The 14585-nt window shown below is 42.3% G+C and overlaps 1 long non-coding RNA gene and 1 other non-coding gene across 2 annotated transcripts in view; one reads left to right on the top strand and one right to left on the bottom strand.

The window, feature by feature from the left end:
* Positions 1 to 14585, top strand: part of LOC139747766 (uncharacterized) — a 250473-nt gene that overhangs the window by 81130 nt on the left and 154758 nt on the right. The window lies entirely within an intron of this gene.
* On the bottom strand, positions 13851 to 13922 carry TRNAI-GAU (transfer RNA isoleucine (anticodon GAU)). Its single transcript has one exon. It is a non-coding gene; the product is annotated as a tRNA-Ile (tRNA).

Raw genomic sequence — 14585 nt, 5'->3', positions numbered from 1 at the left:
TTGTATGAAATGCTTCACATAACTAAAGAATTTAAAGTGAATTATTTTAACGATATTCTTGGAATTCTGCACTTTAATATGAACCTTTAAATTCTGACTGTAGAGGTACACATGACCTTTAAATTCCACCAGAGCAATGGGAGTTTGTACAATTAATTTAACTCTGCCACTGAACGCGAACTTTTAAATTTAGCTGGGCGGCTCTTATTCTCTGGCTGCCATTCATACTTTGTCCTTTTAAACTGTGTGTTTATATCGGTCTCATTCACCCTTAATTTCGATCGTCTCTGATATTTCAGTCGTAAAATTTGTTCATGTTGCCATATTGCATTAGTTAAGGTTTATGGTTAAGCCTAAAGATTCTAGTGTTTACAGTGACGGAGCCACCTGTATGTTGTACCAGACAACCAGTAATGTATGGTGACTGACGTCTACAGTGACGGAGCCACCTGTATGTTGTACCAGACAACCAGTAATGTATGGTGACTGACGTCTACAGTGACGAGGCCACCTGTATGTTGTACCAGACAACCAGTAATGTATGGTGACTGACGTGTACAGTGACGGAGCCACCTGTATGTTGTACCAGACAACCAGTAATGTATGGTGACTGACGTCTACAGTGACGGAGCCATCTGTATGTTGTACCAGACAACCAGTAATGTATGGTGACTGACGTCTACAGTGACGAGGCCACCTGTATGTTGTACCAGACAACCAGTAATGTATGGTGACTGACGTCCACAGTGACGGAGCCACCTGTATGTTGTACCAGACAACCAGTAATGTATGGTGACTGACGTCTACAGTGACGAGGCCACCTGTATGTTGTACAGTCTCTGACTAAAATGTTGAGGGTCCACTAGCGAGGTCACGGCTCTCGTATTCGAATCATGATGGTATGGGAACCGTTGTGAATCATGATGGTATGGGAACCGTTATGAATCATGATGGTATGAGAACCGTTATGAATCATGATGGTATGGGAACCGTTATGAATCATGATGGTATGGGAACCGTTATGAATCATGATGGTATGGGAACCGTTATGAATCATGATGGTATGGGAACCGTTATGAATCATGATGGTATGGGGACCGTTATGAATCATGATGGTATGGGAACCGTTGTGAATCATGATGGTATGGGAACCGTTATGAATCATGATGGTATGGGAACCGTTATGAATCATGATGGTGTGGGAACCGTTATGAATCATGATGGTATGGGAACCGTTATGAATCATGATGGTATGGGAACCGTTATGAATCATGATGGTATGGGAACCGTTATGAATCATGATGGTATGGGAACCGTTATGAATCATGATGGTATGGGAACCGTTATGAATCATGATGGTATGGGAACCATTATGAATCATGATGGTATGGGAACCGTTATGAATCATGATGGTATGGGAACCGTTGTGAATCATGATGGTATGGGAACCGTTATGAATCATGATGGTATGGGAACCGTTATGAATCATGATGGTATGGGAACCGTTGTGAATCATGATGGTATGGGAACCGTTATGAATCATGATGGTATGGGAACCATTATGAATCATGATGGTATGGGAACCGTTATGAATCATGATGGTATGGGAACCGTTGTGAATCATGATGGTATGGGAACCGTTATGAATCATGATGGTATGGGAACCGTTATGAATCATGATGGTATGGGAACCGTTATGAATCATGATGGTATGGGAACCGTTATGACTCATGATGGTATGGGAACCGTTATGAATCATGATGGTATGGGAACCGTTATGAATCATGATGGTGTGGGAACCGTTATGAATCATGATGGTATGGGAACCGTTATGAATCATGATGGTATGGGAACCGTTATGAATCATGATGGTATGGGAACCGTTATGAATCATGATGGTATGGGAACCATTATGAATCATGATGGTATGGGAACCGTTATGAATCATGATGGTATGGGAACCGTTGTGAATCATGATGGTATGGGAACCGTTATGAATCATGATGGTATGGGAACCGTTATGAATCATGATGGTATGGGAACCGTTATGAATCATGATGGTATGGGAACCGTTGTGAATCATGATGGTATGGGAACCGTTATGAATCATGATGGTATGGGAACCGTTATGACTCATGATGGTATGGGAACCGTTATGAATCATGATGGTATGGGAACCGTTATGAATCATGATGGTATGGGAACCGTTGTGAATCATGATGGTATGGGAACCGTTATGAATCATGATGGTATGGGAACCGTTATGAATCATGATGGTATGGGAACCGTTATGAATCATGATGGTATGGGAACCGTTATGAATCATGATGGTATGGGAACCGTTATGACTCATGATGGTATGGGAACCGTTATGAATCATGATGGTATGGGAACCGTTATGAATCATGATGGTATGGGAACCGTTGTGAATCATGATGGTATGGGAACCGTTATGAATCATGATGGTATGGGAACCGTTATGAATCATGATGGTATGGGAACCGTTATGAATCATGATGGTATGGGAACCGTTATGAATCATGATGGTATGGGAACCGTTGTGAATCATGATGGTATGGGAACCGTTATGAATCATGATGGTATGGGAACCGTTATGACTCATGATGGTATGGGAACCGTTATGAATCATGATGGTATGGGAACCGTTATGAATCATGATGGTATGGGAACCGTTGTGAATCATGATGGTATGGGAACCGTTATGAATCATGATGGTATGGGAACCGTTATGAATCATGATGGTATGGGAACCGTTATGAATCATGATGGTATGGGAACCGTTATGAATCATGATGGTATGGGAACCGTTATGACTCATGATGGTATGGGAACCGTTATGAATCATGATGGTATGGGAACCGTTATGAATCATGATGGTATGGGAACCGTTGTGAATCATGATGGTATGGGAACCGTTATGAATCATGATGGTATGGGAACCGTTATGAATCATGATGGTATGGGAACCGTTATGAATCATGATGGTATGGGAACCGTTATGAATCATGATGGTATGGGAACCGTTATGAATCATGATGGTATGGGAACCGTTATGAATCATGATGGTATGGGAACCGTTATGAATCATGATGGTATGGGAACCGTTGTGAATCATGATGGTATGGGAACCGTTATGAATCATGATGGTATGGGAACCGTTATGAATCATGATGGTATCGGAACCGTTATGAATCATGATGGTATGGGAACCGTTATGAATCATGATGGTATGGGAACCGTTATGAATCATGATGGTATGGGAACCGTTATGAATCATGATGGTATGGGAACCGTTATGAATCATGATGGTATGGGAACCGTTATGAATCATGATGGTATGGGAACCGTTATGAATCATGATGGTATGGGAACCGTTATGAATCATGATGGTATGGGAACCGTTATGAATCATGATGGTATGGGAACCGTTATGAATCATGATGGTATGGGAAATGTCATGAATCATGATGGTATGGGAACCGTTGTGAATCTCGTACCTATGATTCATAGTGAGTGAACCCAGGTGCCTTGGTGTGGTAACATAGCTGTTCTGGTGAGGGTGGAGGTGACGGCTACGGACTTACCAGTGAATTATCATCCATGGCATTATTTTGGACGGGTTTAATGACGTTTTGTCACACCTGCCACACTTGTTTAGTGTTAATTCTCATTTATTTCACGATTTTGGGTTGTTTCCAGCCTATCTATTTTCCAGATTACATTGGTATAATGGCCACTACCTGGACACAGAGTGTCACATAATGAAATAATTGTTTTGGGTTAGATTAGGAACAGAGAAACTTGGCAACTTGAGCTTGAACAGTTATGTGCTACCCTGCCGCCCGCAGTCATGTTGGCAACGCTGGTCAGTCGTGATGGCTTAGTCCCGGCGACTCCACTTCCCCCCTGGCCGTCTGGGGGCGCTCCAATCTGGACTTTTTTTCGCTCTGGATATTTCTTTTTGTCTCCTACTTGTTATCTTAAATAATCAACATAATGTAGATGTTCACCGCAATATAATGATACTGTGTACGCAGAGATATAAAACTGATACAGTATCGATTTAAATTTTAACGATAAAATTGGCGGTCAAAATAGCAACAACCAATGAGGTGTGCGTGTCAGGTAGGAGGGAAGTGGAGTGGGCCGGTTATGGTAGTAGTGTTGCCAAGATGACTGCGGTATAGCTATAGGTAATGATAGACTTTACGTTTGTCTTACACAACAACACAGAGCCGGGCCCCCGGGGAACTGAGTGAGTCTTTACCTTTCCAAGGTTTCTGGGAATCGAGACTAAACACTGGAGACTGAGTTTATATCCCTCATACATCAGTATTATAAGGATCCGTTATACTGCTTCTAGCAATTAGAGAGAGAGAGAGAGAGAGAGAGAGAGAGAGAGAGAGAGAGAGAGAGAGAGAGAGAGACTGATGGGGTTGTGTGATGTAGAATAACCGTACAGGACGAACAGGAACATTAGTTTATTGCAGTAACATGACAAATTAACCTTAATTACATTTAATGTGACCTTCATCCCCCAGCCACGGCCATCAACAACTTGGTGAATCCTTGTGGCAACACAATGGACGAAGTTTGTGCAGACACTGGGGGCAGCGACGAAGGCTGTACCATACCTCGCGTGCAGTGTCCATGATGTCTTGTTGGTTCCTGGCCTCACTCACCCTCCATTCCCGGCTCATAATTGCCCACAGCTTCTCTGTAGGGATCATGTCACACCCTTCGTGGGCCAGTCCAAGGCTTGGATTTCCATGTGGGCACTAGACCACCACACATTGCTCTACTGGTGTGTATTGAGCACTTATCCTGCACCAGCTGGATGACATTTGACTGTGGGACGCTCATGGTGCGAACAGGAGGATGAAGAACATCTAATATTTCACTGTATTGCTGGTTGTTACAGTGACCTTACCAGATGGCCAGGCCCAGGTTTCCACCTCCATCCCCAACATGACCCTTGCACTCTGCCTCAGTGTTGAAGCTGGCAGATATGTTCAGAACTGTAACGGGTATTGTGAGGGCGCCTCCAGCACAGTCTTGAACCTGCCTCAACAGAGGAGAACATTTTTTATATGTTAACATGATAACGTCTTCCCAGTCACCTTCTCCCACTCCTAAATGTTGTAGGGCAGATCCCAGGCGCGCGTGCTTGCCTGTGTGCTTGGTTCAGTTGCTCTTCCTCAGCAGGAGTGTGGCAGTGTAGGTGTTGTTCCTGGAGACGGCGTCTGGTGGTGCCTGCATGACACTGCTGCGTCTGTGGCTGACGTGGACAGCTGACCTCATGGCTCTGTCCCGCACGACCTACCTACCCCAGCCGTTCATCCTCCTCACGCGTCCTGCACCGGGGTCGTCCACTTGGTGGTCTGGTGCGAGCCGACCTCTCCTACTGCCATCTTATCCACCTCGCTGCTCTCTGAGGAGGCCGTGTGGGGCAGCAGCAGTTCTGGCCACTGGTGTCCCAAGCAATGACTATATACATCATGATAGGAAAGCCACTGCTCCAACCAATACAAAAATGGATGACCAAAATACGTGTTGGCAACTTTGTGGGTCTCTCTCTCTCTCTCACGCCCTCTATAGTCATGACGCATAACCTTATTCTTCATGGGTCACTAATATAAATCTTTATTAAATACAAACGGCAGTATATAGTTTCACTCATCCTGATGTTATGTAGTTGTCATGTTTATCTCACCTTCAGATTTTCTCCTAGTACACATATGGTCAATAACAGAAGTAAAGGGTCTTATACTTCCCTTCATTCAACTGACGTAGCAGAAATTTAATCTATTTGCTTTTCTTCCATTTTGCTTTATCATTTATCTGTTAATAATAGTATATACATTTTTATCATCCTGATGTTATGTAAGATATTTTGATCACAACTGTCTGTTCTCCGTGTATCATATTGTATGTGGTTGCTCAGTAACATGATCATAATCATTTTTCGCTCATCCTCAATCTATGTATTGGATATTTCTTTCTATTTTCTCACAATTTCTCTTCTCTTTCAAATATTTCTTAATTATCTAATAGATCAACAACAGGTACACATTTATCTAATATAGTGCAAATAAGAGCATGTTAAACACACAGACCTTTCCAATCACCAGTATATAAATAGGATTTGCAGTCGCCATCTGCATGAATGATGCATAACAAAGATTAGCTTTGATGTATGATATAGCATTGCACATAAGCAGTGCAGACATATACACCTACACTGTAAGTTTCACAATCCTGCACCTACTGAACACCTTACAAAACAGGAAGATCTTGTTTCTGTTGGGAGGATGTCATCTGTCCAGTCACATAATTTCTTGATACAAAATGATAACTGCAGCAGACGTTGTAGCTTGTGTGTAACTTGTCTACACTCACATTCATAACATGAGGCACACAGTCTGCCACATGATACACCTGCACAAACAATGATCACAATAGGGAATTCTTCCAAATTAAGAGAAGTTTACAAATACGTGGCATGGCGCCCCTGCTCATGAACCATTGTCAACTCTATTATTGTTACGATTCATTAGGAATGAGTGAGAATGAGGGGGGTGGGGGTATAATCCTCATAAGTCAAAATCGTTATCATTGACAAGAAAACAAATGTAAACACTACACAGTAAATACGCATATAAAGCGTGTGAAAAATAGTGTATCGTGTAAGGGAAGAACGTCACAAAATATATCACTTATACATGCACAATTTACTTGTTTTTCATTATTTTTTCAAAGAAATAGTGAGCGTATATTTTTGTAAATGTTAAACAGTTATTTGTGAAATCAAGGCCATTGCTACGATGCAAAGGTAAGCAAGAAACAGTTGTTTACTTACGGGAAAAATGATCTGGTGACGGTTGATGGCAACGCTAAGTATAGGGCCCGGCAGTGGAAGCAGCGCATCTTCCGAAAACATTATGATGGCTTTACTTAGTAGATTTATGGTCATAATCATATTCTATTTTTCTTAGTATTATACTTTCCTCGTTATTTTCACAATTAGATATTTTTTGTTTTATAACTGAATATCAGACGTGATCAATCATGTAGTTTTGTCCATTGTATTGCCAGAGCGGAGTTCGGACACATGGCAGTGCGAGATATCAGTTGTGGTTTATTGTTAACGACACACCTGAATAAACCGAGTCTAGTGTCTTGTAGATCAGGCAGGTACTGCCGCCCGTTACACATCACAATATCATCATCATCATCATCATCACATAAGGCTGCAGCTCACCATCATTGACCTGATATATCTGTATGTTAACCTTACTTGTCAACAACAACATTAAACAACTCCTGCAGTTATGAAGAATGAGTGACATTTCCTATTTCTTGTGAGACATAAATCAAGTTTCATAAATCCCGTAGATTCAAGATGGATCGTCTTATTATAATAGGAAAATATTCCTTCATCTAATGCGACAAGAAAATGATATATGTTTCATTTAAGAGTTTAATGTCATCTTCAACGTAAGTCCATCCATGATGGACTGTAGAATTTCCATCGTTTGAGTGAGCCTATGTTGATAATACCTGCAGAAAACTAGGAGTGAGTTGTGCTTGTAATGTCCAGGTCAATCCAATGGTCCATTATGGCAAGGTCAACACAATGTGGTCAAGTGACTCATTACTGGATTCACATCTAAGCTTCACCAGCTAAGTTTATCCCAAGCCTTTCTCTCGTGTCCAGCCTAACTCTCAGCCCATGACCCACCCACTCTCTCTCTCTCTCTCTCTCTCTCTCTCTCTCTCTCTCTCTCTCTCTCTCTCTCTCTCTCTCTCTCTCTCTCTCTCTCTCGTGCATCCAACTTAACCCTCAACCCAAGCTTCTTTCTCAAGACCAGCCTCTCTCTCATCTTAACAATATCGCTCTCATTCCAAGATTTTCTCACGTCCAGCCTCGCTCTCATCACCTGCCTCTTTCATTCTTGTAAACTTTCACTTTCAGCCCAAATCTTGCTCCCGTCTCCAGCCTCTTTCACATCCTCTCCCTCATCCCACGCCTCTCTCCCGTGTCCACACTAATTCTCATCTCAAGCCTCTCTCTCCTGTCCAGCCTGACTCTCGTCCCAAGCCTCTCTCTCCTGTCCAGCCTGACTCTCGTCCCAAGCCTCTCTCTCCTGTCCTGCCTGACTCTCGTCCCAAGCCTCTCTCTCCTGTCCTGCCTGACTCTCGTCCCAAGCCTCTCTCTCCTGTCCTGCCTGACTCTCGTCCCAAGCCTCTCTCTCCTGTCCAGCCTGACTCTCGTCCCAAGCCTCTCTCTCCTGTCCTGCCTGACTCTCGTCCCAAGCCTCTCTCTCCTGTCCTGCCTGACTCTCGTCCCAAGCCTCTCTCTCCTGTCCTGCCTGACTCTCGTCCCAAGCCTCTCTCTCCTGTCCAGCCTGACTCTCGTCCCAAGCCTCTCTCTCCTGTCCTGCCTGACTCTCGTCCCAAGCCTCTCTCTCCTGTCCTGCCTGACTCTCGTCCCAAGCCTCTCTCTCCTGTCCTGCCTGACTCTCGTCCCAAGCCCCTCTCTCCTGTCCTGCCTGACTCTCGTCCCAAGCCTCTCTCTCCTGTCCTGCCTGACTCTCGTCCCAAGCCTCTCTCTCCTGTCCTGCCTGACTCTCGTCCCAAGCCCCTCTCTCCTGTCCTGCCTGACTCTCGTCCCAAGCCTCTCTCTCCTGTCCTGCCTGACTCTCGTCCCAAGCCCCTCTCTCCTGTCCTGCCTGACTCTCGTCCCAAGCCCCTCTCTCCTGTCCAGCCTGACTCTCATCCCAAGCCTCTCTCTCCTGTCCTGCCTGACTCTCGTCCCAAGCCCCTCTCTCCTGTCCTGCCTGACTCTCGTCCCAAGCCCCTTTCTCCTGTCCTGCCTGACTCTCGTCCCAAGCCTCTCTCTCCTGTCCAGCCTGACTCTCGTCCCAAGCCCCTTTCTCCTGTCCTGCCTGACTCTCGTCCCAAGCCCCTCTCTCCTGTCCTGCCTGACTCTCGTCCCAAGCCTCTCTCTCCTGTCCAGCCTGACTCTCGTCCCAAGCCTCTCTCTCCTGTCCTGCCTGACTCTCGTCCCAAGCCTCTCTCTCCTGTCCAGCCTGACTCTCGTCCCAAGCCCCTCTCTCCTGTCCTGCCTGACTCTCGTCCCAAGCCTCTCTCTCCTGTCCTGCCTGACTCTCGTCCCAAGCCCCTCTCTCCTGTCCTGCCTGACTCTCGTCCCAAGCCTCTCTCTCTCGAGTCCATCCTAACTTTCATGACAATTATCTTTCTCCGTCACAGTGTCTTACTCTAAGCCTCTATTTCCTTCTCAGCTTTTCCACATCTAAAGCCTCTCTCTCTCGTGTCCAGCCTCTCTCACACAGTCTCCCTTCTCTCTCTCTCTCTCTCTCTCTCTCTCTCTCTCTCTCTCTCTCTCTCTCTCTCTCTCTCTCTCCCAACCTATCTCGTTTCCAGGATCTCCCATTCCAAGCCTCTCTATTGTTCACTGCCTCGCTCTCCCCTAAAGGCTCTCTCTTTTCCCGCTTCTCTCATCCCAGGCCTCTCTCTCGTGTTCAACCTAACCTTCATCCCAAGCCTTCCTTTCCTTTTCATCCTCTCTTATACAAAGTTTATTCCTCTTCCACAGCCTTACTCTCTATCAAAGGTCTCTCGTGTCCAGCATCTCCCACCACAAGTCTCTCTCATGTTTAGCTTTCTCTCATCCCGAGCTTCTCTCAACTTCGAAACCTCACTCTCCTGCCAAGCCTCTTTCATGCCCAGCCTATCTCATACAAGCCTCTCTCTCCTTCAAAGCCTCACTCTCCGGCCAAACATCTTGTGTTCAACCTCTCTCATCCCGAGCTTCTCTCAACTTCGAAACCTCACTCTCCTGCCAAGCCTCTTTCATGCCCAGCCTATCTCATACAAGCCTCTCTCTCCTTCAAAGCCTCACTCTCCGGCCAAACATCTTGTGTTCAGCCTCTCTCATCCCGAGACTTTCTCTCCTACAAAGCCTCACTCTCATCCCAGGCCTCCCTCTCCCTCCCTCTACACCAGCGGTATTTAAACATTTTCAGTGTTGCAGGTCCACATGAATTTGGGGAAGAATTAGAGAAATTATGGAACTCTCTATAATGTATCCCATTTTCACAATGTCGCTTGAAATCTTACAATTGCAGGTGCCGGGCTACCACAATAACCGCCACCTGATTGCCACTCTCCTGGAGGAGGAGGAAGAAGCCGATGTTGTGATAGTAAACATCACATGATGTATCACTAATGGTCATAAGATCAAACATTATGGCTACACATCCCGACAATCACCAGACTGTGTGTGGCACATCACGAAGGACGGAGTCGCCCGCCAGTCTTGTACGAAGCACAATACAATATCTCACTACTTCCTGCCGCTTTCAATACTTTCTATCGGTCAAGACACTCACACTACGTACGTACGTACATACACCGTTCTATTATCCTTTGTACATCTTCACAACTGGCGTTTTGGACCTGATCTGAATGAGTCACATCAAATGGTTATCAAGGATACAGAATACATAACACCTTTCCACTGTCTTTGTCTTTCATATTGTATCATTCTTACTTGCTTGCCATTATTACACTTAAGTTCACTTGAGAACTTATCGTGTTTCATTTTCTTCGTGGACTTATAGTAATATATATATATATATATATATATATATATATATACATATATATACATATATTCGAACTAAGAGGATATGAACGCGCGCTTTCATAGAACATTCAAACCTCGAACAGCCAGGATTGAACCCGGGACCCCTGTGCAACAGGCGGGAGAGCTACCGCTAGGCTATGATCGCCACTGATAGGGAAATAACTATTCGAATACTATGTACTCGAATACCCTTCGTCTCACGTTGGTGAGCAACTGGGTCTACACCGGTCTTTTCCTGCCTGTTGCACAGGGGTCCCAGGTTCGATCCTGGCTGTTGGAAGCTTGTATGATATATATATATATATATATATATATATATATATATATATATATATATATATATATATATATATATATATATATACATATATACGAATAAAGTGTATATGAACGCGCACCTTCATAGAACATACAAAGCTCCATCAGCCAGGATCGAACCTGGGACCCCTTGTGCAAGACCCCTTGTGCAAACGCTCTCATCTGGCTATGTGTTCTGTTCAGAAACAACCGATAGACCCCGTTGCTCACCATAGTGAGATGAAGGGTAATCGAGTACTTAGTATTTCGAATAGTTGTTTCCTATTATACAGTCCCTTAGCCTAGATGTTAGCATGCCTGCCTCTTGCACGAGGGGTCCCAGGTTCGATCCTGGCTGATGGAGCTTTGTATGTTCTATGAAGGTGCGCGTTCATATACACTTTATTCGTATTCATATAACTCCGCGTTGTACAGTCAGGTTCGGTAAAACGCTCTCAGCTGGCTATGTGTTCTGTTCGGAAACAACCGATAGACCCCGTTGCTCAGCATAGTGAGACGAAGGGTATTCGAGTACTTAGTATTTCGAATAGTTGTTTCCTATTATACAGTCCCTTAGCCCAGCGGTTAGCATGCCTGCCTCTTGCACAAGGGGTCCCAGGTTCGATCCTGGCTGATGGAGCTTTGTATGTTTTATATATATATATATATATATATATATATATATATATATATATATATATATATATATATATATGTGTGTGTGTGTGTGTGTGTGTGTGTGCGGATAAACTTTAAGGCTGGCCGGGGTGTACTGGTGATGCCTTTGACCTAAAATGTAAGTTCAAGCCCGTAGGCCGACCTTGGACTTAGCTTGAATCCTTTTGTGTTCGCTGTGATCTTCTTTACTACATCTCCTCTCCTCAATCCCTTTATCTTCACTATGCAAGGCTTATTATAATCTTCACTACAACCTGATCTTCATATGACCTTATCTTGACTAAGCAAGTTTCAAGGAAGGCTTTAGATTTTACCCGCTCACACAAACAACGTACTTACACGGGGCCCCACGAGTGTAAAACTTCCTCCTAATACAGTGCAAATACATGATTACACACACCTACACACCACCACCACCACTAACAATACACAGAGAAATAGCCTTTTCGGTTGGCTTTGGATCCGTCCTTGAACGTTGTTTAGAGGATTTGGGGGATCAGGTTGATAAGGTTAAGTTCACTACAACCTCATATTCACTAACGTGTATCTTCACTACTAGCTTATTTTCACTAAATATATCTTCACTATATTCTCTTCTTCACTACACCGTTATTTCTACCATACCATCATCATTGCACCCCCTGATGTTCCCTAAAAGTAGTTCTTATCTTCACTACATAATCATTTTGAATAAACTTTACATTCGTATCTTCACTATATTCTTTTCTTCACTACAACCTATCTTGACAATATCCTTATCATCACTATACTCTTCTTCACTACACTCTCACCTTAACATTATCCTTCTGTTTACCGAACTTAGTTCAAAGTCTGACTTGAACGTAGCTTTGGAAAGTTTGTGTTCCTCATTGTGTTACCTCCTTATTATCATTGTAAAGGCAAGTGTCACCACTCCCTAACTAAACCCTCATCGTCACTACACTCTCATCATTATCATTACTTCTTGATGTTCAATATAAAATTTTAACATATACATTCATCTTCAACTCAGAATAATTTTCATTGCCCCTTAATCTTCATTACTCCTTGTTTCAGCTACATTCGTATCTTCCATTCATTCTTATATCTTATATCAATTACATCTTTACAATATCTTTATATCTTCTCTGTTCCGTCTTTTGGAAAACTGAAAGTGAGAGTAAAGGATTTCCGGCCTTCTGCTCCCTCCTCTTTAAGTCGCCTTGTACGACACGCAGGAAATACGAGGCAAGTATACTTTCTTCCCTATCCCCAGGGATAACAGCATCTGGTGTTCCCAGACGGTCACCCATCCAAGTACTAACCAGACCCAACGTTGCTTACCTTCCCTGATCGGACGATATATATATATATATATATATATATATATATATATATATATATATATATATATATATATATATATATATATATATATATATATATATATATATATATATATATATATATATATATATATATATATATATATATATATATATATATATATATATATATATATATATATATATATATATATATATCATATATGTATATATATATATAAGACTGAAAACAATGAATTTCCCAAATAACAAAAATGGAAGCGCCGGGGTTTGAACCCGGGACCTCTCGCATGCCAAGCGAGTGCTCTACCACTGAGCTACGCCCCCAAGAACATATTTTGTGACATAGTGTTATATGAAGCACTGAGATTACCACGGCAAAATAGTGTTTGACCGACCGTTGCCGACTAGCCGGCAAAATAACCACAGGGTAATTCTCCATGTTGCTGTCGTGTTTTCCTCTCAATTTTCCACGAAGAAATGAGTTTTAATCTTTTATTGTCGTTGCAATAGACTGGAACTATGTAATAAACTGGAACTAAGCAATAGACTGGAACTAAGCTGACCTGGTATGAGGTCAGAGCCCTCATTATCATCCCTGCTAACTACTGGAAGCAGATTAAGTCGTTCCACAACCGATGTCCGGCCCATGTTAACTCTGATGTGCCCAGCAGTTGGAGGAGGATCGCCAGAAGCTTCTGGAAGATTTCAAGGACGTCTTGGTGGACCTGACCCTTTCAGATAAGGTCGAAAACCCCAATTTATTGTGAAGAGCTTCACTATAACGTTGGACGAACATACTGAATGTTGCACACATGTGATGCGGACAAAATGAAACAAGAAAAAGACCAAAATTATGTCTGGTGTGGGTCTCGAACCCACGACCTTGAGTTTATCAGACTCATGCTCTACCACTGAGCTAACCAGACAATAGAAAATTCGTCTGTTTCTTCAATTTGAAATAATGAAAATCTTTGCAAGGCAGCGTTAAGAAAAGAGAGATGTCTTTGACGAAATTTACTTGCTTCACTCCTTCTTCTGTTAGTCATTATCGAAAGTAAACATACTGAAGGATATATATATATATATATATATATATATATATATATATATATATATATATATATATATATATATATATATATATATACATATACATATATATATATATATATATATATATATATATATATATATATATATATATATATATATATATATATATATATATATATATATATATATATATATATATATATATATATATATATATATATATATTCCTATGAGTCCACGGGGAAAATGAAACACAAAAAGTTCCCAAGTGCACTTTCGTGTAATAATCACATCATCAGGGAAGACACAAGAGAGGAATATAACAGTCAGTTGAAATACATCGAAGAGACGAAGCTGGGACGCCATTTGGTAAACATGTGATTGTCCAAAATTGTGATCCTTTCCAATATATATATATATATATATATATATATATATATATATATATATATATATATATATATATATATATATATATATATATATATATCGAAAAGGATCACAATTTTGCACGTGATCAAGTTTATTCTCATAAG

Source organism: Panulirus ornatus, chromosome 70, assembly GCF_036320965.1.
Source record: "Panulirus ornatus isolate Po-2019 chromosome 70, ASM3632096v1, whole genome shotgun sequence".
In the NCBI taxonomy this organism is placed as follows: Eukaryota; Metazoa; Arthropoda; class Malacostraca; order Decapoda; family Palinuridae; genus Panulirus; species Panulirus ornatus.
The sequence above is the reverse complement of the archived record's forward strand: the minus strand, read 5'-3'. Positions and strand labels throughout refer to the sequence as shown.